Here is a 27,030-nt window from a genome sequence, read left to right as displayed (position 1 = left end):
AGATCTCAGTAGACTTGAAATACTTTTAAATATGTTTCTCTTTGCTACTGTCTTGCTCTAGAGTAGCAGGTCATACTGGTTTCCTTTTTTGTCAGTTGTGGACTGCTGTCTTTAGTGTCATACTGTTACATTTAAAAATAAATATGTTTGAAATAAAATGGATCCTGATAAAATATTAATGGTATGTTTTTTTTATATTCTTTACTGTCTTTTTTTTCCCCCTTTGCCAGTCAGATTCATAATAAAACTGATAGGTAAAGGAGCTGGGTAAAATAAAATGGCATACAAACATGTTTATTTCAGAGCTTTTATTTCATTTAAAACTTAAGTCATTAAAATTGTGCATTGCTATTACATTAGCATGGTATACTGTAAGAATAAACCATAGTGGCTAAAAGTCTTGGCTAATATAAACTTTGGGTTTATGTTCCTGTGTTCTTCCCTATAAGTGTAAATATTCAGTTAGGCCATGATATACATGACTGATAGTCGAGTTACAGGAAGGCTATGTTGCCCAATTCTTGATTAAAACTTGCACTATACATATTTTTGACTACAGAAGTATTGCTTAGGTGTATCTGTAGGTGCAGGTTAGAAGCCACCAAAATATTCTTAGAAACTCTCATATAGCATTTCACCTTTTGGTCCCTCCTAACAAACTGACATATTCTTCAGGTTTATAACTCAAGCCTGGCCAGTTTTAAAGCAAACTGCTGAGGCAAAGGTCTCCGTAGATGTCGACTGTGAGAATTAAAGCTGGCTTCGGAGAAATTGTTTGCATGCACTGGTTTCAATTATTTTGGTTTCTGATAGATCTTCTTCTGAAGCATTCAGGCATAGTCAGAAATTATAAAATATGTGTGATCAGGTTGTGGTCATGTGAACACCCAAACTAACAATAGAGCTGATATTAACTGCTTTTGGAAAAAATGAATGCACATGGAGATCCTTCACCGGGGCATAAAAGGAACATCTCTTCCCAGACAATACATAAACTTTATTTCCAACGTATGCGTTCTAATGCTTGAAGAAGTCATTCCCAATGTACATCACTTTTTTTGAAGCCAACTGATAAATGATACTAGTGCTTATTAGGAGTTCAGAGATGCTTGGGCAGATGAGGCAACCAGCTCAAATGCAATCATCAACGGGCATATTGGCACACTGTCATCAGTAGAAAAGTGTAAACCTGGAGAGCGCCTGGAGGCTTCCCTGCAGTTCTCCTTTACATCCGGGAACCATTTCGCTGAGGCCACTGACATCACCGAAAGCCCAGGGCCGTGCCGATAAAGAACGCCTGGAGGCTTCCCTGCAGTTCCCCTTTACATCCAGGAACCTTTTCACTGAGGCACCTGACGTCACCATAAGCCCAGGGCTGCACCGATAAAGCGCAGCCGCTGGCTCACGCCGAAGCCGCACCCCAAAGGGGCACACCCCTTCTGCTAGTTTTTTTTTTTTTTGGAAGCTTCTCCATTCCATTACTTAAGTTTCATCCCAGGATATGGGCAAGAAGAAAAAAGGTATTTGAGGAGTTTCCCTCCTGCCTCTCAGTCTATCCCTCGGCCTATCCAACCTGGTTTAGAAGCTTTTAACTTTACTAGTTCACTATTGGGACCAAGTGAGCTTGGAGCTTCTGGATTTTCTGGCTCCGTTCCTGTAGAGCTTTTGCTCTTTCTCAGTCCCTCTGGTCCGGTCCCGCCGCAGGTGCCTAATCCATCTTTCTTGGGTCCTAGGAAAGGATTGGTAATTTTAACTAATCTTTTCAACCCTTCCCCGGAGGTGAGGCCCCAGGAGATAGGTGTTTCTTCACCAGTGACACCTTGTAAAATGGTTAAACCTGCTGAAATTATATTAGATTCTCTGTGGTCTGCAATTACTAATTTGGAGTCAGCTGTTTCCTCACGTATTGATAATGTTTTGGGATCTTATGGGGTTTTACCTCATCTAGTTAATGAACAATCACAGAAAATCATTGAATTAGAAAGTCAAATTACCAATATTGTCGTTGATTGTAATAAATTACAAGATACTATGATCTCTTTGATTAGGGACGATCAATCCTTACATAGGAAGATAGAAAATATGGGTAATTATTCTAAAATATGTAATTTGAGATTTCTTAAATTTCTCTCGCTGTTCTTTAATTTCTCCTTTGGAGTTGATTAAGAAGTTTTATATTGACTTTTTGAAAATCTCTAACGAGACCATCCCTGAGATTGTTAAAGCTTTCTATCTCTCAGGTGATAAATCTTCTGCTCAGGGTGAGGTTGTAGATAGAGGGTTTGATGTGAGAGAGAAATTATTAAACCTTACTGAATTTTTGGAATACTAATACTGATGTTAAAGATCGAACTACTTTGTTAGTAACTTTTACTCGTGAATGTGATAAGCAATGGACCCTTAAACTTTTTTTTCGTTTTAAAGATTCCCTTTATCTTGGCTCTAAGATAATGATTTTATCCAAGGACAAGCAGGATGATAGTCCTCACATATGGGTGATGTCACTGGACGGAGCCCTATCACGGAAAACTTTCTATCAAAGTTTCTAGAAACTTTTGACTGGCACACTGAGCCCATTGAGCATGCCCAGCATGCCATGATCCCTCGAGCCACAGGGGGTCTCCCTTCAGTCTTCTTTTTTCCGCACTGCAGTTAGCCTCGCAGTGAGGGAGCCCTGTGTGATTCCTCACACAATAATTTTCCTCATGGAAAAAGTTTAAAAATTCTCAGAATTAATCCCCTTCATAGGGGTCTCCCATTTCCACCAAATGGTTAGAACTAAAATTTTTCTCCGGTCGATACAGTTTCAAATTTTTTCTCACAGGACAAGCAGGATGGTTGTCCTCACAAATGGGTGACATCGAGGATGGAGCCCACCACGGAAAACTTCTGTCAAAGTTTAAACAGAACTTTGACTGGCCCCTACTGGGCATGCCCAGCAAGGCACTGACCCTGCAGCCAGCAGGGGTCTCCCTTCAGTCTTCTTTTTTCCGCGCAGCAGTTGCCACGCGGTGAAAGGAGCTCTCTAACCACGTTCCTGACAGGAATTTGGAAGTTAATTTCCTAAGAAAATTTGCCCCTCAGGGGTCTCCCTTCGACAAATTTTTAGTCATCTTACGGAACCCGGTAAGTTTTTTGCCTTTTTCCATCGACTACCGTCGATTTTGGCCCTTGAGGCCTGTTGGCACTTACCGATCCCCAGCCTAAATTTTGGCTTCAGGCCATGGCAACGGGGTTCCGTCGTTGTCCGGATTGTACCCGGACTATGTCCATCACAGACCCCCACAGGGTTTGTGTAATGTGTTTGGGTAGTGAGCATGATGTCCTGACTTGCACCAAATGTGCCTTAATGACACCCAAGGGTCGCAAAGCCAGGATGGAGAAGATGGGGCTCCTCTTCCATGCACCCACCCCAACGCCATCGATAGCATCGACGTCATCGGAACCGGCACCGTCGAAGTTGTACCATCATCGTCAACCTTCCGGTGACCGTCCGCCATCGATCGCTTCTCGGCCGTCGACTTCCGTCCCTTCCCCGGATGGGCGAGGGGATCGGAAGGAAAAGCACCGCCATCGACGGCACAAGTCTCGGCCTGTCGAGGATCCACAGCCATCGACCTCTGCTCAAGCCGAGCCACCGACAAAGAAGCCGCGAACAGACCGGACACCCTCCACGTCTCGTTCGCCAGCATCGAGGAAACCCTCACCCTCCCGGGGTGCGGGGGCCGTGATCCCACCGGTTACGGTGGTCCCTCCGGCCCTTCCTCAGCCTCCCTCTCCCGTCGAGCCGGGTATGGTTACCCCTGGTCTCCGGGCAGAACTGGACCGGCTGGTCCAGGAGGCCATCGAGAAAGCGATGAAGAAATTGCAACCTCCATCGGCACCGTCTCCGGCACCGGTTCCAGTGCCGCCCCCGACACCGACACCGGCACCGGCTTCGCCACCGAGGAGGGAACCGACCACCGAACCGTTGATACAAGCGCTAGCACCGCTACTGAGCCGCATGGAGGCACTCATGACGGCCCTTCCATCGGTGATTCCAGTACCATCGACAACACCACCGTCTCCGACTGGATTTTCATCGGCAGGAGAAACACCGTTCCGGATTCCCCCTTCCGGGGTGGTTCCATCGGTGCCTTCTGGTATATCTCCACCGATATATCCTTCGGTTCCATCCATTCCATGCCAGGCACCGATTCCATCGGCAGCACCGAAGCCATCGATGCCATTTCTGGTTCCACCTACGGCACCGATTCCACCTCGGTTTCCATCGATGCCTTCAGAGCCTCAGCCAGGTCCATCAGGGCTCCAAGCCCCACTTGATCCCTACGCTCCCTGGGGTGATGATGATGATACATCTTCTGACACAGATTTGCCTTCCGCCACACCATCTCCTACAGAGAGTAGAAAAAGATCTCCTCCCTGAGGATCTATCTTTCATTAATTTTTGTGTGAAAGAGATGTCAGAAGTTGTACCTTTTCAAACTACAATTCTGAAGCTGATGACAGACACCAGATGATGGAACTCCTTCAATTTATGGATGCTCCAAAAATCATCGCTTCCATCCCTATACACCAGGTGTTTTTGGATCTGCTCAAGAAAAACTGGGAATCTCCTCATCAGTGTCACCAGTTAACAAAAAAGCTGACTCCACCTACCTTGTCCAGTCAGCACCAGGTTTCCAAAACCTCAACTGGATCATCGCTCTGTTGTGGTTGAGTCCGCGCAGAAGAGGCCAAGCGTCTTAAGCCTCACTCTTCTACCCCACCTACCAGGACAACAAGTTCCTAGATAGTGTTGGACGGAAAAGTCTATCATGGAGCTATGTTGATTTCACGCATAGCTTCATATCAACTTTACATGACTCAGTACAACAGAGCCATCCTTAAGCAGATGCAAGGACTATGCTGACACGTTGCCAGACCAATACCAACCGCAGCTTCAAGCCCTTCTTCACAAGGATTTGAGGCAGGGAAGCACGAGATTAGGACTGCCTACGACATATTTGGATGCTTTCCACAAAAGTTTTCAGCCCACAGCCATCTCAGCCAGACGTTGGGCTTGGTTAAAATCATCCCAACCTTCGCCCAGAGGTTCAGGATCGTCTTGCTGATTTACCCTGCTTAGGCGATAATTTGTTTGGAGAGCAAATTCAGCAGGATTGTGGCGGAGTTAAAAGACCACCATGAGACGTTGAAACAACTCTCATCTGTCCCACCTGAGCTGACCTCCAAGCAACCGCAAAAGAAAGACTCTAAGAAGTCATTCTTTCGACCACGCCGTTATTACCCTCCATCGGCCAGGGCCTCGTCCAGCTCGATCCTCTTACTAGGCCTCAGCCGCGTCAGCCTAGGAAACAAAGGCCTACTGTAGCCCCTCCTCCTGGGCCTGCGGCTGGCCTTTGACTCTCCTGTAGGGAACACATGCAAACCCCCTCTTCCGGACATCCCTGTAGGAGGTCGACTGTACCATTTTCTACAACCTTGGTTGCAGATCACCTCAGATCAGTGGGTGCTAACAATTATCGCACAGGGTTACCACCTCAACTTCATAACTCTTCGGCAGACTCCCCGCCTCTTCAAGCGTGGAGTCTATCCACCCATTTGGCTCAATTACAACAGGAAGTATCCCTTCTTCTGCAATCAAATGCTATAGAACCCCGTTCCTTCCCTCTCAACGAGGCAAGGGATTCTATTCCAGATACTTCCTAATACCAAAGAAATCAGGGGGACTACGTCCCATTTGGACCTTCGAGCCCTCAACAATACCTTCAAAAAAGAGAAGTTCAAAATGGTAACCCTAGGGCGCGCTGCTCCCTCTGCTACAAAGAGGGGATTGGCTGTGCTCTCTCGACCTCAAGGACGCTTATACCCACATTGCGATCACACAATCCCATCGCAAATATCTGCGGTTTCTAGTAGGGCCATGACCATTATCAATACCGTGTCCTCCCTTTCGGTCTAGCTTCTGCCCCACGAGTCTTTACCAAATGTCTCGTAGTGGTAGCAGCATTCCTAAGGAAGGAAGGTGTCCACGTCTACCCATACCTGGACGATTGGCTAATCAGGGCCTCCACCCAACAGATAGCTCAATCCTCCCTAAAATTGACATTCAAACACTCCTTTCCTTAGGGTTTTTCTCGTCATTACGAGAAATCTTGCTTAGTCCCGTCTCATCAAAACCTTATCCTTCATTGGGGCAGACTTGGACACCTTACAGGTCAAAGGCTTACCTTCCTCTTCAGAGTGGTCCACACCCTAATGTCCCTGGCTCGCCCGCTCCAGTCTCAGAACACTTGCCACGGCTCGCCAGTCCTCATTCTCCTAGGGCACATGGCATCCTCGGTTCAAGTCACTCCCATGACCCGACTAGCCATGAGAGTAACACAATGGACTCTACGACACCAATGGATTCAAGCTTTTCAGCCTCTGTCCTCCATAGTCCACAGTCACACAAGCGCTGCGCCTATCCTTAACCTGGTGGACGACTCAGGTCAACCTCCTTCAGGGCTTACCCTTTCTTCCACCGGATCCGCAAAGTAATCCTAACCACCGACGCTTCTCTCACATCGGTGGGGGAGGCCCATGTGGACGACTTTCAAACCCAAGGGTTATGGTCCAAAGAGGAAGCCGAACACCAGATCAATTTCCTGGAACTTCGAGCAATCCACTATGCGCTCCCGCACTTTCAAAGATCATCTCTTTCATCAGATAATCTTAATCCAGACGGACAACCAAGTGGCCATGTGGTACATAAACAAGCAGGGAGGCACAGGCTCCTTCCTTCTGTGTCAGGAAGCTGCGCAGATCTGGGCGGAAGCCCTCTCCCACTCCATGTACCTCAGGGCCACTTACCTGCCGGGAGTAGACAATGTATTGGCAGACCAGCTGAAGCCGTGTCTTCCAACCACACGAGTGGTCACTACTCGATCCTCTGGTAGCGACCTCTCTGTTTCACAAGTGGGGTTCTCCCCGCATAGACCTCTTTGCGTCCCCTCAGAACCACAAAGTGGACGATTACTGCTCTCTCATTCGGAGCCAGCACCTCCGCGCGAGGGATGCATTCTCCCTCAAGTGGACAACCGGTCTGCTCTATATGCATTCCCTCCACTCCCTCTTGTGTCAAAGACTCTCGTGAAGCTATGCCAGGACGGAGGAACCATGATCCTGATAGCACCTTACTTGGCCACGCCAAGTATGGTTCCAATACTCCAGGATCTCTCCATCCGCAGGCACATTCCTCTGGGAAAGGACCCGCATCTGCTCACTCAAAACGACGGATGCCTCCTCCATCCCAACCTCCAAGTCTTGGTCCCTGTCGGCATGGAGGTTGAAAGGTTAGTCCTTCAGCCTTTTCAACCTTTCAGATTCCGTTTCTCGGGTCCTGATAGCTTCACGAAAGCCTTCCACAAGAAAGTCTTTACTCATACAAATGGAAAAGGTACAACATCATGGTGCACTTTCTCAGTCCCTTGATCCCCTTTCCTGTCCAATCTCCAAATTCTTGGACTATTTATGGCATCTCTCTGAATCAGGTCTTTAAAACCTCTTCTATCAGAATGCATGTCAGTGCGGTAGCCGCCTTCCATAAGGGTATTGGGGGTAATCCTATTTCAGTACAACCCCTAGTAACACGCTTCTTAAGGCGCTTGCTCCATCTAAAGCCGCCCTTGCGTCCTCCGGCCCCATCCTGGGACCTTAACCTGGTTCTTGGTCGTCTTATGAAACCTCCTTTCGAACCTCTGCACTCCTGTGACTTTAAATATCTCACTTGGAAAGTGTTATTCCTTTGGCTATTACTTCAGCTTCGCAGGGTTAGTGAATTACAGGCCCTAGTTACCTATCCGCCTTACACTAAGCTCCTGCAGGACCGCGCGGTACTCTCCGCACTCACCCTAAATTTTTACCTAAGGTAGTTTCTGAGTTTTCATATCAATCAATCCATCATACTACCTATCTTTTTTCCCAGGCCCCACTCCAACTCTGGAGAGCAGACCCTGCATACCCTAGACTGTAAACGAGCTCTAGCTTTTTACTTAGACCGTACAGTTTCCCATAGGAAGAGCACTCAATTATTCGTCTCTTTCCATCCTAATAAGTTGGGACAACCTGTGGGTAAGCAGGCTCTTTCTTCCTGGTTGGCGGACTGCATTTCTTTTTGCTATGAGCAAGCTAGCATTTCCTTTTCAAGACCGTGTTAAAGGCACACTCTGTGAGGGCCATGGCGACGTCAGTGGCCACACCTTCGATCGGTGCCGCTTCCTGACATCTGCAAAGCTGCAACCTGGAGTTCTCTCCATACCTTTGCAGCCCATTATTGTTTGGACAAGGCTGGAAGACAGGACTCCATCTTCGGCCAGTCTGTCTTGCGTAACCTTTTTCCAACCTGATGTACCAACACCCTTCCACCTACCCGGTTGGGTGCGGATGCCCTTTCCCAAATTTCTCCTCACTTATTGTGCCTGCTGCACACCGTTGGGTACATTTGGTGCAAGTCGGGACATCCTCAGCTCGGTACGCACCCATTTGTGAGGACAACCATCCTGCTTGTCCTGTGAGAAAGCAAATGTTGCTTACCTGATGTAACAGGTGTTCTCACAGGACAGCAGGATGTTAGTCCTCACGAAACCCGCCCGCCTCCCCGCGGTGTTGGGTTCGTTTTATTCTTACTTTCTAGGCACTGCCTGTAGCTTTGAAGATCAGACTGAAGGGAGACCCCTGCTGGCTGCAGGGTCAGTGCCTTGCTGGGCATGCCCAGTAGGGGCCAGTCAAAGTTCTGTTTAAACTTTGACAGAAGTTTTCCGTGGTGGGCTCCATCCTCGATGTCACCCATTTGTGAGGACTAACATCCTGCTGTCCTGTGAGAACACCTGTTACATCAGGTAAGCAACATTTGCTTTCTTCTCAGAAGGCCGTCGACAGCTGTCTGGCCTTCACAATGGCAACGGGGTTTAAAAAATGCCCAAATTGCCCTCGCACGATGTCCATCACAGACCCGTATGTCGAGTGTGTCCTGTGTTTGGGCGAGGGACATAGTGTATCTATATGTCCACAATGTGCCGAGATGACAGCAAAAAGCAAATGGGCCTGTCTGGAAAAGATGGAACATCTCTTTCATATTCAATTGCAACCATCGACGTCGACATAGACACGGTTGTCTCCGGCTGGAGCAGCCAAAAAGTTGGTAATTAGAACCAAGCGACATCCCGATAGAAGCGGTGACCATCCGTCCCCAACTCCACCTCAGTCATCAATAAAATCGACCTCGGGGCTCGAGAAAAAAGGCAGTGAGCATCGTGAAAAGCATCGCCACCGCCATCGATAGGACTTCTACAACCCGATGTCGGATCAATTCCCGGAGCATCCTCGATACCCTTCGAGCCGCCCACCGAAAAGGGTTCGAGTGGAAACAGCCATCGACACCCTCAATGCCTCTCAGTCCTAGGCGATCCCCACCGATATTTGTGCCGGGTACCGCACCACACAGGGATCTGTGGAAGAGCGGTTTCCGCCTTCTTTGCCACCCCCCTATAGCTGCTCTGACCTCCCCAGCTATACGAGTGGAACTGGACGGATTCATCCACCAGGTAGTTAGGGACGCTCTGCGAGATATCAACCATTGATGCCGATGCCTGCACCGGCACCGATACCAGCACCGATGCCTGCACCAAGGCCCACGCCGGAACTCTCCCTCTTCACACTAATACTCGCTAAGCTTGATGCCTTACTCAGTGCCCTCCCGATGCAGCCACTACCATTGGGCACGAAGTCACCGATCCCAGGTAAGACAGCGCCTCAGGGATTTCACTGATGCCTGAGCCTATTCCAGACCATCGGGGATTTCTCATCCGAGGCACCTGTTTTCTCCATCAGTTCCATTAATTCCACCATCGATGTCACCGATAAAATCGATACCTTCGATACCAAGTTTCATACCTCACTCCACTCCTCCACGGCGCCCTTCATCAGAAACCTGGGTTGACGGGGACACTGATTCTTCATCGGAGGATATTTTATCGGACCCATCCCCACTGGAAGAATGGAGGAAGTCGCCACCGGAGGACCTCTCCTTTTCCAACTTTGTAAAAGAGTTGTCAGATACCGTTCCTTTCCAATTGGTAGCTGAAGAGGACACGAGACAGAAAACCCTGGCGGTCTTGCAATTTGTAGATCCTCCTAAGGAGGTACTTGCCAAACCAGTGCATGAAGTCCTCGATCTCCAGCATAGACTGGGAGCATCCTTGTTCAATTCCACCAGTGAACAAGCGGACTGACGCCCCATAACTGGTTCAGCATATACCAGGTTTTCAAAAACCTCAACTTCCGCACCAATCTGTAGTTGTGGAGCCTGCCCAAAAGAAGTCAAAGAGAATCCGCCCACACTCATCTATGCCTCCTGGCAAGGAGCAGAAATTCCTAGATACTCTTGGCTGGAAAATGTTCCAAGGTTCCATGCTAGTCTCCAGAATTGCATCATTTCAATTATATATGACTCAATACCAGCCCAATTTATGGAAGCAAATGCAGGATTTATCTGAATCTCTGCCTCAGCAACACCAAGATTCCTTTAATAACATTATTTATAAGGGCCTAGAGGCAGGTAAACACAAAGTCCGTGCAGCCTATGACAGCTTTGAAACATCTTCCAGAATGGCTGCAACAGGAATTAGTGCCCACAGATGGGCTTGGCTAAAGGCGTCTGACCTCAGGCCTGAGATTCAAGAAAAATTGGCAGACCTGCCTTATACTGGAGACAACCTTTTTGGAGAGAAGGTACAAGATGCTGTGGCACAGCTAAAGGAACATTCTGAAACTCTGTGCCAACTCTCCGCTGTTCCAACAGAGACACCCTCTTCTGCGTGCTGCACAGCCAGAAAGGACACCAGGAAACCATATTACAGACCACGAAGATACTATCCTCAAGCTCCTCGTGTTAAGGCATCAAGACCATCCCAGAGAGGTCAATCCAGGCAACCAAGGGCGTCTAGGCCTCAGCCTCCTCCTCAGACAGGCCCAGCATCGGGATTTTGAAAACCTGCCAGAGGACAGCAGCCACTCCACCAACCTGATCCCAGATCTACCAGTGGGAGGTCGGATCTCCTTCTTTCTACCCAATTGGTCAAACATCACAACAGATCAATGGGTACTTTCCATTATAACACAATCTGGATTTTCTCACAGTATCCAACCACTCTCCACCATGTTCACTTTGGGTACACAAAGATCATTCCACCATTCTTCAAACAGAATCATCCACCCTCCTGAGAGCCAGGGCCGTGGAACCAGTTCCCCGACCTCAGCAGAGCAGAGGATTCTACTCTTGCTATTTTCTCATTCCAAAGAAAACAGGAGGCCTACATCCCATCTTAGACCTCCGAAAACGCAACAAATTTCTATGGAAAGAGAAGTTCAGAATGGTATCCTTAGGCACCATGCTTCCCCTTCTTCAGACAGGAGATTGGTTCTGTTCTCTGGATCTTCAAGACGCTTACGCTCACATTCCAATATTTCCCCCTCATCGCAAGTTCCTGCGTTTTCTGGTGGGTCATCAACATTTTCAATACCTGGTACTATCATTCGGACTTGCCTCCACACCCCGAGTATTCACAAAGTGCTTAGCCATAGCAGCGGCCCATCTACGCAAAGAAAGCATACATGTATTTCCTTATCTAGACGACTGGCTCATCAAGAGCCAATCAAGACAAGGAGCTCTCAACTCACTCAAGCACAAAATCAATCTGCTTCACTCGTTGGGATTTATAATCAACTACCAAAAATCCCATCTTATTCCATCTCTTCCTCTTCAGTTCATCGGAGCAGAATTGAACACCACCGTATCCAAAGCTTTCCTCCCAAAAGACCGTGCAGCGACACTCTCCAAATTAGTGAACTCTCTGCGCACAAAGGGGCGGATTTTCAGAGCCCTGCTCGCGTAAATCCGCCCAAAACCGGGTGGATTTACGCGAGCAGGGCCCTGCGCGCCGGTGAGCCTATTTTACATAGGCTCACCGGCGCGCGCAGAACCTCGGGACTCGTGTAAGTCCCGGGGTTTTCGGAGTGGGCGTGTCGGGAGGCGTGTCGGGGGCGGGGCCGGGGCGCGCGGCGTTGCGGGGGCGTGTCGGCAGCGTTTTGGGGGCGGGTACGGGGGCGTGGCTACGGCCTGGGGGCGTGGGCCGCGCCCTCCGTACCCGCCCCCAGGTCGCGGCCCGGCGCGCAGGAGGCCCGCTGGCGCGCGGGGGATTTACGCCTCCCTCCGGGAGGCGTAAATCCCACGACAAAGGTAGGATGGGGTTTAGACAGGGCCGGGCGGGTGGGTTAGGTAGGTGAAGGGAGGGGAAGGTGAGGGGAGGGCAAAGGAAAGTTCCCTTCTAGGCCGCTCCGATTTCGGAGCGGCCTAGGAGGGAACGGGGGTAGGCTGCGCGGCTCGGCGCGTGCAGGCTATACGAAATCGATAGCCTTGCGCGCGCCGATCCAGGATTTTAGCCGATACGCGCGACTACGCGCGTATCTACTAAAATCCAGCGTACTTTTGTTTGCGCCTGGAGCGCAAACAAAAGTAGGCTGTTCACGCTCGTCTGAAAATCTACCCCAAAGCAAACAGCGATGGCCCACCAGTTCCTAACTCTGCTCAGATACATGGCTTCCACAGTCCATGTTACCCCTATGGCCAGATTAGCCATGAGAATAACGCAATGGATATTGAGATCTCAGTGGCTCCAAGCCATTCAACCACTGTCGTCTCCAATTCAAATATCCCACCAGTTACGTTCATTTCTCCTCTGATGGGTGAACACGAACAACTTGCTCACAGGCCTACCTTTCCAGCAACCAGTTCCACAAGTAACCTTAACTACAGATGCATCCACCTTAGGTTGGGGGAGCACATATAGAAAGTCTTCAAACTCAAGGTACTTGGACAAACGCGAAGCAACTTCCAAATCAACTTCTTGGAGCTTCGAGCTATACATTATGCTCTCTATGCATTCAAGGACTGCCTTTCACACAAGACTGTTCCAATACAAACAGACAACACAGTTGCCATGTGATACCTGAACAAAAAAGGAGGTACGGGCTCTTATCTCCTTGCCAAGAAGCTGCACATATTTGGGACTCTGGGCCCTGACACATTCCATGTTCTTCAGGCCACTTATCTAGCAAGCATGCACAATGTAGTCGCAGATCGCCTCAGTCGTCAGTTCCATCCCCACGAGTGGTCCCTGGATCCAGAGGTAACGACCAGAATCTTTCAACAATGGGGTCAACCAACAATAGACCTCTTTGCATCTGAACTGAATCACAAAGTGGACAGATTCTGCTCCCTCCACAAGCAGAGAACCAGTTAGCCATGGATGCCTTTGCTCGCCTTGGAACTCAGTCCTCCTGTACGTGTATCCAATACCACTCATAACAGACTCTAATGAAGCTACAACAGGACAAGGGGTCAATGATACTCATAGCCCTGTATTGGCCTCGACAAATGTGGCTTCCCATACTTCTCGACCTCTCGATCAGATTTATCCTACAACCACCCAATCTTTCAGCTAATGTCTCTCAAGTGCTTGTAGCTTCATGAAACCTTCCACACACGAAAATCCTATTGTTGTAAGTGGACAAGATTCGCCACATGGTGCACACAAAAAAGTATTAACCCCTTTTCCTGCCCCACGTCATCTTTATTAGACTATCTCTGATACCTTTCAGACTCTGGTCTCCAGACTTTCTCGGTCAGGGTACGTTTGAGTGCCATCTCGGCATACCCCTAATCAGTAGGATTTTGAGAGGTTTAGTTCAACTAAAACCCTTTGCAGCCTCCAGTCACAGAATGGACTTGTAGTACTAACAAGGCTCATGCGTTCTCCTTTTGAACCCATTGATTCCTGTGATGTTAAATTTCTTACATGGAAAGTTCTCTTCCTAGTAGCTATTACCTCTGCTAGGTGTGTTAGTGAGTTACAAACACTTGTCACATACTCACCAAACACAAGATTTCTATATGACCAAGTGGTTCTCCGTACTCACCCTAAATTCCTTCCTCAGGTAGTTACGGATTTCCACTTGAATCAGTCAATAGTCTTGCCCACGTTCTTCCCAAGACCTCACTCTCACCAAGGGGAGAGGGTCTGGCACACCTTGGACTGTAAACGTGCACTTGCATATTACCTAGACTGCACTGTAGCCTATAGGAAATCCACCTAGCTCTTTGTTTCTTTTGACAAAAACAAACCGGGTAAGGCAGTGGGCAAACAAACTCTCTCCAACTAGATAGCAGATTGTATAGAGTTTTGTTATGAAAAAGCAGGCCTTTCCCTCCCGGGACGAGTAAAGGCACGCTCAGTAAGAGCTATGTCAACCTCAGTAGCGCACTATCGTTCAGTACCAATAGCTGACATTTGTAAAGCCGCAACATGGAGTTCTCTTCACACCTTGCAGCACATTAGTGTTTGGACAAAGGACGACAAGATTCAGCTTACGGACAAAACACCTTGTTCCAGTATAACTCCAACTCCTTCCACATCCTATCTGCTGTGATTTCAGGCTTCCTCAATTTTAGCCAAAAGTTCTCCAGTTGTTGTGCCTGTTGCACAAGTTATGCACTGTTGGTTGCAAAACTACATACGAGTCAGCCTGTAGCTTGTTAATACACCCATATGTGAGGACTATAATCCTGCTTGTCATGGGATAAAGCAAAATTGCTTATCTGTAATAGGTGTTATCCCAGGACAGCAGGATATAGTCCTCACGAAACCCACCCGCCACCCCGTGGGGTTGGGTCCGAAACATTTTATTTTATTTTTGCTAAAGCTTATTGCTATAAACGAGACTGAAGGGAGACCCCTGTGGCTCGAGGGATCATGGCATGCTGGGCAAGCTCAGTTGGCTCTGTGTGCCAGTCAAAAGTTTCTAGAAACTTTGACAGAAAGTTTTCCGCGATAGGGCTCCGTCCAGTGACGTCAGCCATATGTGAGGACTATATCCTGCAGTCATGGGATAACACCTATTACAGGTAAGGAATTTTGCTGTCTGTCCACAGTTGGCTTTTGAAGAGAATACTAGCAGGCTGAATGTCACTGCAGCGCTATATAGATATACTGTGACGTCAGTTTGCTTGTCTCCATATGCTGGTAGAGGTGTATAATTCACTGGTTCTGAATCCATCTGTCTGGATTAAGGAAAAAGAAATTCAGGTAAGTAGTATTTTATTAATTGAAAAATTGGATGTAGTGTGTCAGGTATAAGGCTGAAAGAGAAATCTGGAAGGATGGCATTCGTTGAGTTTTGTTGTATGCTAAGATTACCGAAAACAAACACCCAGTAACGACAGAATGGTCAAAGCCATTCTGTATTTCTCTGTGGTAATTTAAATCATGGATATTTTTAAAACAACAACATTAAACTCATTAGTGAATCCTCCCTTGGAGTTTTTGTGTCTGGTTCTAGAGGCCTAACTTTGGAAGGATGTGGGTAGAACTGAGGTGGACCAGAGAAGGGCTATCAAATGGTACAGGGTCTGCATCAGCAGCCTTACATGATAACACTTAGAAATCTAAACAATGTATACCCTAGAGGAGAGGTGAGACACTGGAGTTTATGCTTGAGACATTTTAATATTTGTAAGTTATTAATAATGTACAAGAAACAAACCTGTTCAAGAGAGAGAATGTTCTGGAGCTATGGGGTGATGATATGAGGATCCAAGGAAATTGACTGAGGAGAACCATCAGAAAATATTTGTTCATGTAAAGGTTGGTGGAAGCATGGAATGCCCTCCTGAGGTGGGTAACCAAGTTTAAGAGGGCATGGGATTAGCACAGGGAATTTTAGTCACTAACAGTAGCAAGAACAGAGAACACGTGTTTAAACGTACATTGCACTAGACATGCTTGATTCAGCAATGGATGTTGGGGCTGCCAGAATGTATGGCCAAGTTTATTATTTATTTTTATTTATTTTAAATCTTTTCTATACTGTCGTTTTGGAGGAGACCGTCACAACGGTTTACATCAAGGCACATAAAATTAATGATACTGTAATTTGCACATTTATAAGAGTGCCATAAGGTTTGGTAACATAGTTGGTGATCAATAATGTTAAATGTAATTAATCATGTCCATGTCTCTATCTCGGTTTTTATTACAGAATTAACTTTAAAATTGTGATTTGTCCTTTAAAGACTACACACTTAGTGAATACAGCAGTGTGTGTGGATGTTATATAGTTAAATGTTAGTAGTCCTAGTGGTAACACAGGCATTCACATGGCCAGGTTTGTCTGACAGATTGCAATAGTAGAATAGACTAGTGGATCTCAAGCCAGTCATAAGGACATAGCTGGCCAGTCTGGTTTTCAGTATATCTCCAGTGAATATGCATAAGATAATTTGCATGCACTACCCTCCATTGTATATAAATCTGTCTTATGTATATTCATATTTGATATCCAGAAAATTTAACTGGTTGGGTGTATCTTGAGGAGTGAGATGAGAACCAATGGAATACACTAACTAGCAGCTGGATCTGTGTGACAAGCTGCAAGTTTTCTAATAACTAAAAGTCCTTGCAAGCACTCGAGTAGCAGGGTCTGTCTGGCAGGCTATGCATGGGACCTAGGAGACTGGATGTTTGGGGAGCAGCCACACTTGTGTTGCTGGCTATTTAGATTATTATCGAGCCTTGTGTTTAAGTAAGGGAAAGGTGGTTATTGGAGGAAACTACATGGGGGTCTTGAATGCTCTTCTACCCAAGATGGTGGCGTACAAAGGAGGAAGACAAAAAGAACCATCCTGAAACCTGGTGTCCAGTAGTTGCTTAATTGATGTATTGCGTACAATTGGTTTCATTCCATAAATGCATACATTTTCATCGCTCCAGAGTGCCAAACTATATGTACGTTTAGAATTTGTTTTCTGACAGATTGATAGCCACAGAAGTTTGAAAAAATAAAGGGGCAGTTTTTACCTTATCACGTCATGTATCTGTAAAATTTGTCTTGCTACAAACTCAGAACCAAATGCTCTCTGCAGTCACACCCTTCTGTAGGTGGTACAGTACAACAAAATCACTAGCTACTTCAAGTAGCGATGTCTCATGGGGCAGCCTTTAAAACAGCATGAAAACAATGTGTAAGTGCACTATTGAACCAGAGGTTTTCTTAAGTTTGAGTTCAGTAACCTCTGAGTGTTTTTTCTGTGCCCCCAGCTGAATCTGTAGTTGTTATAGCCCCTCTTCTAGATCTTAGACAAGTAAAAAAAAATGGAGGAACAAAAGATACCGTCATTTACATTTATGTTTGATCCCTCCATTCTTTAAGAAAAAAAAGGTTGTTTTTGCTTTAATTACACTGCCAGTTATGTAACAGTATAGCTAGTCTTCCCATCCACCTCAACAAAAACCTTCACCTTACTTGTCTGTGTAGGTTCCCAAAATATATCTTTTAATATACCATCACTTTTGTTTTCTCACAGTGTGCGTCAGACATTTTAATCCAGTGCACTGTAACCTGTAGAGTCAGGGAACTATATTAAAACTCTCAATCATAGTGTCTGCTCATTACCGAGCCTCACTACGTCACAGTGAACAGTGGAAAGGGAACCCTTGCATGAAGCACAAATTCTGCATTATTCTTGGCGTCAATTAACTGCATAAATGACATATGCTACCCCTTAAACTTGAAAATTTCAGATAACCTGCAAATGGTGTATTTTGGATTTATTTTTAAATCATGCAATAAGCTTTTATCATAAAAGTAGATAGGCAACAAGGCACTGCCAGGCAGAAAGAAAATGATTTAATCCATATCTGAATCCAGCGTTTTGGGTGGCATTTGGCTTGGATTCCAGAGTTCCACAAATCTGCTCTTGGCAGTGTGAAAGTATTGGGTGCCAGTCTGGAAGACTGCCACTGCAGATACAAGGGACCATCCTAGGACACCTGGTCTCTGGAAGCTCTTGCAGACTCATTTCAGAGGCTGCTCTGTACACAGAGAAGACCTTTTCACTTAATTCCAAAATTAAATTTATTAAGCTCTGGTGGTTTTAGTGATTCTGAAAGGTGCCAGATTGTTAATGCTAGCAGCAGCTACCTCACTACATTGTCCTGGCATGATCCACTTTCTTCTCAAGGTTCCAGTTCTAAATTACAAATAAACTAGTGAAAATATAGTCAATAAAAAAAAACCACCTTTCCATTGAGCTATCAGCATTTGAGAGTTAGAAATGTATCAAGTTTGTTCAGCAAAAAGGTATCAGTTCATTTCAGTTATTTGATTTATGACCTTTACTTCTGCTTGTCCAAAGGGACAAACATGGCTGCCACAGTGCTTTATCCAAAAAACTAACCAAATGGACAGATATATCCCGTAACCCTTACCCACCCCTCAAAACACAAGGTTTGAATTGTTTCTAGAGAGGGTGTTAGTATTTAAAATATTTATCCCAGGACAAGCAGGATGCTAGTCCTTACATATGGGTGACGTCACTGACGGAGCCCTATTGCGAAAACTTCTGTCAAAGTTGCTAGAAAACTTTTGACTGGCACTGTGAGGCATGCCATAATAATCTCTGCCACAGGGGTCTCACTTATCTAGTCTTTGTTTTTCCGTGCTGCTTGTAAGCATCGCGGAGATAGGAGCCCTGTGAGTTTACTCAATTCTGATTGAAAAGTCAATTATTTTTCACATATTAAGAACCTAAGAATTGCCATGCTGGGTCAGACCAAGGGTCCATCAAGCCCAGCATCCTGTTTCGAACAGAGGCCAAAATCAGGCCACAAGAACCTGGCAATTACCCAAACACTAAGAAGATCCCATGCTACTGATGCAATTAATACTCCAAAGGGAAAGAGGTTGGTTAGTGACTGATGCAATTAATAGCAGTGGCTATTCCCTAAGTAAACTTGATTAATAGCCATTAATGGACTTCTCCTCCAAGAACTTATCCAAACCTTTTTTGAACCTAGCAACATTAACTGCACTAACCACATCCTCTGGCAACAAATTCCAGAGCTTTATTGTGCGTTGAGTGAAAAAGAATTTTCTCCGATTAGTCTTAAATGTGCTACTTGCTAACTTCATGGAATGCCCCCTAGTCCTTCTATTATTCGAAAGTGTAAATAACCGAGTCACAGCTACTCGTTCAAGACCTCTCATGATCTTAAAGACCTCTATCATATCCCTCCCTCAGCCATCTCTTCTCCATGCTGAACAGCCCTAACCTCTTCAGCCTTTCCTCATAGGGAAGCTATTCCATCCCCTTTATCATTTTGGCTGCCCTTCTCTGTACCTTCTCCATCACAACTGTATCTTTTTTTGAGTTGCGGCAACCAGAATTGTACACGGTATTCAAGGTGCGGTCTCACCATGGAGCGATATAGAGGCATTATGACATTTTCTGTTCTATTAACCATTCCCTTCCTAATAATTCCTAACATTCTATTTGCTTTTTTGACTGCTGCAGCACACTGAGCCAACGATTTTAAAGTATTATCCACTATGATGCCTAGATCTTTTTCCTGGGTGGTAGCTCCTAATATGGAACCTAACACATCGTGTAACTACAGCAAGGGTTATTTTCCCTATATGTAACACCTTGCACTTGTCCACATTAAATTTCATCTGCCATTTGGATGCCCAATCTTCCAGTAAAGGCTGCTGATCAGGAGCCTCAATGCAGCACCTTAGGCTGGCAATATTTAGAGACACTCCAGAGTAGCATTCATAGTTCATGAGAGAGCAGCAATCTCAAGTTCACCCTCATGGCAACATCTGCCAATCAGATGAAGAACAGCACTGCATAAGAACATAAGAAAATGCCATACTGGGTCAGACCAAGGGTCCATCCCATTTGGGATCTCACTCTCCCTTTTGTCACCGGACAGTGACAAATTGATAGCGTTTTTGCATTATAAAAATGAGATTTTTCTCACAAAATCTTTCATCGACGGCTGTCGATACTGACATGGCTTCAGGTTTCAAAAAATGCCCGATTTGTAATCGGACCATGTCAGTCACAGGCCCACATCTAGAATGTGTAGTCTGTATGGGTGAGAAGCATGATATTTCATCATGCCAACAATGTCAGGAGATGACCCCGAAGGTTAGGAAACTTCGGCAAGAAAAGATGGCACATCTTTTCCAACTTCAACTCCTTCCATCGCCTTCCACCTCAACCAAATCATCTCCAACAGGAGTTACAAAGGAGCTCCTCCTCAAAAAACGTCGACTGGAAGGATCCGGAGATGCAGCATCATCAACCCCATCGACGTCATCGGCAAGGTCAGTCACCAATCCACGGCCTAAACATAAACATCGACATCGTCTAGCCTTAGCATCACCGTTGCTTCCCCCCCGGGGGAACTGAGCACAAAGCGGCATAAAGATACAGATTCTACCATTATCCGTCCGCACCTACTCCGGTACCCGCCTTCACAGTCACCGCTATCGACTCCTCCATTGGTGCCGATTCTCCACCTAGTTCACAAGACTTATCTGCACTCAGAGAAGCAGTGATAGAAGCCTTGAAGAATCAGATTCCGGCGACCACGCCGATGCCAGCGATCATGCCGATGCCGGCGAACGCGCCAATGCCGGTGACGTCTCCTATACCACTCACGTCACTGATGCCGGTAGTACCGATACTGATGACACTTTCGATGCCGGTGATGACACTTACAGATACCGGGATTGTTCCCGATGCCGGGGAAAACCCCAATGCTGGCGACGTCTATTCCGCCGATGTCATCGATAACTATTCCCACATCAATGTTCTTTTTTTTACCAACATCGATGTCGATAGCTTCATCGGTTCCACAGCCGATATCCATCTACACTACGGCCCCGATGATACAACACAGCAAAAAGACATCGGTATCTACCAAGAAGGCATCGACCACACTAAAATCTTCGATGCCAAAACATCTGCCAACAGTGCCAAACCTTCCTGAGGCTTCAGGATCTACAGAAGCAGCACTACATAGTATCCTTACCAAACGATACCAGGAGTTATTAGCCTCCTTGCCATCTGATCCCAGAGAAGAGGATCCAGAAGACACTCCTCTCGAGGAACCTTTACCAGGACCTTCTGGTCTTCCTCCTCCTCCTAGGACTACAACACCTCATCAACAAACTCAGGAGTATGACACTTAGTCTGACACCGCCTCGGATACATCTTCAGAAGCCTTTGTCTGACCCATCACCACCACGTGTCAGAAAACAATCTCCTCCAGAGGATTTCACTTTTACTACATTTGTACAAGAGATGGCAGACTCCATCCCCTTTAAATTGCAAGCAGAGCAGGACACCAGACAGCAGACTTTGGAGGTACTCCAGTTTGTCGACCCTCCAAAGCAAATTGTTGCAATTCCTATACATGATGTTCTTTTGCAACTGCAGCACCGTCTCTGGGAACATTCCCTGCTCTGTCCCAGCAGTAAATAAGCGCATGGATAGTACTTACCTTGTACAATCCACGCCTGGATATCAGAAGCCACAACTTCCCCACCACTCTGTAGTTGTGGAATCTGCACAAAAGCGCTCAAAAAGAACACGAACACATTCCTCTAACCCCCCGGGGAAAGGTTTCTTGATTCCCTGGGACGAAAAGTCTTCCAAGGAGCTATGTTGAACTCCAGGATTTCTGCCTATCACCTATACATGACACAGTATCAGAGGAACCTATGGAAACAAATTCAAGAATTTGTCCCATCTCTTCCTACTGAATACCAAGAAGCTGCCCAAGCCATCATTCATAAGGCTATGGAAGCTAGAAAGCATGAAGTCTGGGCAGCCTATGACGGATTTGAGACTGCTTCAAGAGTGGCTGCATCTGGCATCAGTGCCAGAAGATGGGCATGGCTCAAGGCCTCAGATCTGAGACCCGAGGTGCAAGACAAGTTGGTGGATCTTCCCTGTCACGGGGACAACCTCTTCAGCTCTAAAGTCCAAGATGCTGTGTGTCTGTTAAAAGAGCATACAGAAACACTCAGTTGTTTTCCCTTCCGCAGGATCCCCCTAACCACAGGCCTCAAAGGAGGGATGCCACAAGACCTTTTTACAGGCAGCGGAGATATTACCCTCCTTCTCGACCTCGCCCTGCCAGGACACAACACAGACCACAGCCATGACAGCAGAGACAGTCTAGGCCTCAGCCTGCTCCACAAACAAGTACTACCACTGGCTTTTGAAATTTTATCCAGAGAACTCAGCCTTCTCTCAAATCCCCACCCACACCTCCCAGTGGGAGGCCGGATATCTCAATTCTACAACAATTGGCTAACATTAACAAACGACCAGTGGGTCCTCTCCATAATATATCGAGGATACCAACTAAATTTCCTCTCACTTCCCAAAGATTTTCCGCCCACACTACTACATCTAAGCGAAAATCATATCCTTCAGTTACAAGCAGAATTATCCACCCTTCTGAAACCAGGGCTGTAGAGCCAGTACCCCCGGTCTCAGAGAGGCAGAGGATTCTTTTCCCATTATTTCCTCATTCCAAAGAAACCGGAGGAATAACGTCCCATCTTAGATCTCAGAAATCTCAACAAATTTCTGAAAAAAAGAAAAGTTCAGAATGGTCTCTCTAGGAACCATGCTCCCACTTCTTCAAGCAGGAGATTGGCTTTGTTCTCTGGATCTACAGGACGTTTACACTCACATCCCAATCTTTCCTCCTCTGTGCTTCATGGTGGGCCATCAACATTTCCAATACAGGGTACTGCCATTTGGACTTGCCTCTGCTCCCAGAGTATTCACCAAATGTCTGGCAGTAATAGCAGCACACTTACGCAAGGAAAGTGTCCATGTTTTTCCGTATCTAGACGACTGGCTTATCAGAAGTCATTCTCAACAAGGAGCAATAGCTTCCCTCAACAGAACAATTGCTCTACTTCATTCCATGGGCTTTCTCATCAATTATCAAAAGTCCCAACTCACACCGTCACACCTACTTCAATTCATAGGAGCAGAATTGAACACAATGCTCTCAAAGGCCTTTCTACCCGAAGATCGAGCAGAAACGCTGGCCTTATTGGCAAAATCAATTCACTCAAAGACACAAGCAACAGCTCATCAGTTTCTAACCTTACTAGGCCACATGGCCTCCACAGTTCATGTCACGCCTGTGGCAAGGCTCACCATGAGAGTTACCCAATGGATTCTAAGTTCACAATGGATTCAAGCCATTCAACCACTGCATTATCCAATTCAAGTAACCCACCAACTACGTTCCTCTCTACTTTGGTGGGTGAACAAGGACAATTTGCGCAAGGGGCCTACCCTTCCAACAACCAGTCCCACAGATAACATTAACTACAGATGCATCCACCTTGGGTTGGGGAGCACACATAGATACTCTCAAAACCCAGGGTACTTGGATGAAACTTGAAGCAACCTTTCAAATCAATTTTCTGGAACTTCGAGCTATACGTTATGCTCTGCATGCGTTCAAGGACTGCCTTTCACACAAGACTGTTCTGATCCAAACAGACAACACAGTAGCCATGTGGTATATCAACAAACAGGGAGGTACGGGCTCGTATCTCCTTTGTCAAGAAGCTGCACAGATTTGGGGCTGGGCCCTGAACCACTCAATGTTCCTCCGGGCCACTTATCTGGCAGGAATTCACAATGTGGTGGCGGATCGACTACGTCGTCAATTTCAACCACACGAATGGTCCTTGGATCCCTCAGTAGCGACCAGGATATTTCAGAGTTGGGGACAACCGACAATAGACCTCTTTGCGTCACATCTGAATCACAAAGTGGAAAAATTATGTTCTCTACACAAACAGAAAAACCAGCCAGCCAAGGACGCCTTTGCTTGCCCTTGGAACTCAGGCCTTCTATACGCGTATCCTCCGATACCGCTCATCACCAAAACTCTAGTGAAGCTACAACAGGACAAGGGGTCCATGATACACATATCCCCATATTGACCTCGACAAGTATGGTTTCCAACACTTCTAGACGTCTCAGTCAGGGATCAAATTCGTCTGGGAGTAGCTCCCACTCTCATAACTCAGGATCAGGGCAGGTTGTGCCATCCTAACCTTCAATCCCTATCCCTGACAGCATGGATGTTGAAAGCTTGATTTTACAACCCATGTATCTCAAGTGCTTATAGCTTCACGTAAACCTTCCACACAAAAAAATTATTCTTCCAAATGGAAGAGATTCACTTTGTGGTGCAGACAAAAGAATATTGATCCTTTCACTTGCCCCACTACTTCTCTACTAGACTACTTATACCATCTTTCAGAATCTGGTCTCCAAACTTCATCGGTAAGAGTACATTTAAGTGCAATCGCAGCTTATCATAACAAGATGGGAGATGCACCTGTATCCTCACAACCTCTTGTCAGTAGGTTTATGAGAAGTTTAACTCAAATTAGACCACTAATTCGGCCTCCAGTCACAGAATGGGACCTGAATCTGGTTTTAACAAGACTAATGCGTTCTCCTTTCGAACCAATAGAGTCCTGTGATCTTAAATTTCTCACATGGAAAACTATCTTCCGCATAGCCATTACATCAGCTAGAAGGGTTAGTGAGTTGCAAGCACTTGTCACGTACTCACCTTATACAAAGTTCCTACATGACAGAGTGGTTCTCTGTACACATCCAAAATTCCTCCCCAAGGTAGTTACGGAATTCCACTTGAACCAATCCATAGTTTTACCCACATTCTTTCCAAGGCCTCATTCTCACCAAGGAGAATGGGCCTTACATACTTTGGACTGTAAACGTGCACTTTTTACTTAAACCGCACTGCAGTCCACAGGAAATCCAATCAGCTTTTTGTTTCCTATGATCCAAACAAACCAGGTAAAGCAGTGGGTAAACATACTCTATCCAATTGGCTAGCAGATTGCATACAGTTCTGCTATGAAAAAGCAGGCCTTCTTCTCCAAGGGCGAGTAAAAGCACATTCAGTAAGAGCAATGTCAACCTCAGTAGCACACTATCCGTTCAGTGCCAATCCTTGACATATGTAAAGCAGCAACATGGAGTTCTCTTCATACCTTTGCAGCTAATTACTGTTTGGACAAAGAAGGACGACAAGATTCAGCCTATGGACAATCTGTCTTAAAGAACTTGTTTCCAGTTTAGTCCCAACTCCTTCTACATCCAACCTGCTGTACTCTTCGGCTGATTCATTTTCAACAACAATACATCACTGTTGCTTCACAACAAAATGACTCAGCCTCTAGCTTGCTATTCACCCATATGTGAGGACTAGCATCCTGCTTGTCCTGGGATAAAACAAAATTGCTTACCTTGTAATAAGTGTTATCCCAGGACAGCAGGATGTAGTCCTCATGAAACCCACCCGCCACCCCGCGGAGTTGGGTCTCATACCTTTTATTATTTTATTTTTTGCTAAAGCTTATTGCTACATAAGAGACTAGAGTGAGACCCCTGTGGCAGAGAATATCATGGCATGCTGGGCATGCTCAGTGGCCTCACAGTGCCAGTCAAAAGTTTCTAGAAACTTTGACAGAAGTTTTCCCGCAATAGGGCTCCGTCAGTGACGTCACCCATATGTGAGGACTACATTCTGCTGTCCTGGGATAACACCTATTACAAGGTAAACAATTTTGCTTTGTGTTAGCAGTTTGAACTATCCATAAGAAATGTACTAGGTAGCCACAGCATCGCTATAAGAATGTATTTCCTTATGTATCTTGTCAGTACTGTACTTGTCCATTTTTCACAATCAACACCAAATTATTTAAATTAAGAGTAGAGATGCAAAAAAAAAAAAAAGTTTTCAGAAACTAATTTGTTGGAAACTATTACAAATAAAAGCTGTATGAAACAGCAGAATTAGAGTTTTATTCACTGTGGGTTGTAATTAGAATTGGCTGTAATTTATAATGGGTTATTTTATAATCAAATGTGTGGTTAAAGGGCAGAAGGGGGCAATAAGAGTAAACCGTGTTTAAAGGAAGCAAAGTGAGGCAAACCAACTTTTCTGAGAGCAATGCTAAGCCATCCCAGCATGCAGTATATTAAAGATAACCACCTCCAGCCCTTTCCTGTCCTCCTCTAGGTTTTCGCTGGTGCTCTACTAATGCATAAGTCATCACCAGATAAATAATGCATGCGAGCATTCCGCCAACCTCAGAAGCTGTTAGTACCGTGCTCAAGTTGATTGAAATTGTGTGCGCTTTTCTCATTTTATCTTTATGAGCCTTCAAAAAAAAGTCATAAATAGCCCAGGTCAATTTTTTTTTTTTTTTTTTTTTTTGTGCAATAAAAAAAAAGAATCTTTCTGAAAATAATAAAGACAAATGATTTGCAATATTTTGGATGCTACAGTTTGAACTGCCTTGTCTCCTGTTTTATGAACTGTTTTGGAAAATCCAGAATCTTGGCCACATTCAGCAAAATAAGTTAATGCTTCTGCCCCTCTCTCGCTGACAGTTATACATGTTGGATCTGGTAGACTATTTGGCTTTTTTTTTTTTTTTTTTTTAATGCAAACAGAAGTATAATATTAAAACTAGAGTCTCTCTCTTCACTTCCTGGTTTAAACTTCATTGGTTTCTGAAAATGACTCTGACCTTTTCAGATCTTAAATTAAGCTGTCGTTAGGAAGCAGAGAGAGAGATAATTTTGGGAGAAGCAAGGGGATGCGGGTTGATTACGCCTGTACCAACCAGTCCCATATAGGGCACCATCAGGCCGATACAGTAAAATATGCGGGAGAGCGGGCACTCCGTGGCACCTCTCCTGGGCGCGCGATTCTATATTTAAATGAGCGCGTCCCTAGTGCCTCCTTATTAGCAGTAGAGGTGGCTGTAAGCGGGTCCGACAACTGACACTCTATTTTACCGGCATCAGTTCTTGAACACGCTGACGGCCACGGGTTAGGAAAATGGACGCCGGTAAAATTGAGCGTAAGTTTTTCTAACCTGCTAACAGGCGGGCAAGATTTTTTTTTACTTTTTAAAATATCGCTAGGATATTAAGTCAGAGGGTGTACAGAAAAGCAGTATTTTCTGCTTTTCTGTACACTTTACTGGGTTGCT

At 45.8% G+C, this 27,030-nt stretch overlaps 1 protein-coding gene across 1 annotated transcript in view; it reads left to right on the top strand.

Moving 5' to 3' along the window:
• PEPD (peptidase D) overlaps positions 1-27,030 on the top strand; it is a 766,251-nt gene that overhangs the window by 549,588 nt on the left and 189,633 nt on the right. The window lies entirely within an intron of this gene.

This window comes from Rhinatrema bivittatum, chromosome 7 (genome assembly GCF_901001135.1).
Source record: "Rhinatrema bivittatum chromosome 7, aRhiBiv1.1, whole genome shotgun sequence".
NCBI classification, from domain to species: Eukaryota; Metazoa; Chordata; class Amphibia; order Gymnophiona; family Rhinatrematidae; genus Rhinatrema; species Rhinatrema bivittatum.
Note: the sequence above shows the minus strand (reverse complement) of the source record. Positions and strands in the feature narration are given on the sequence as shown.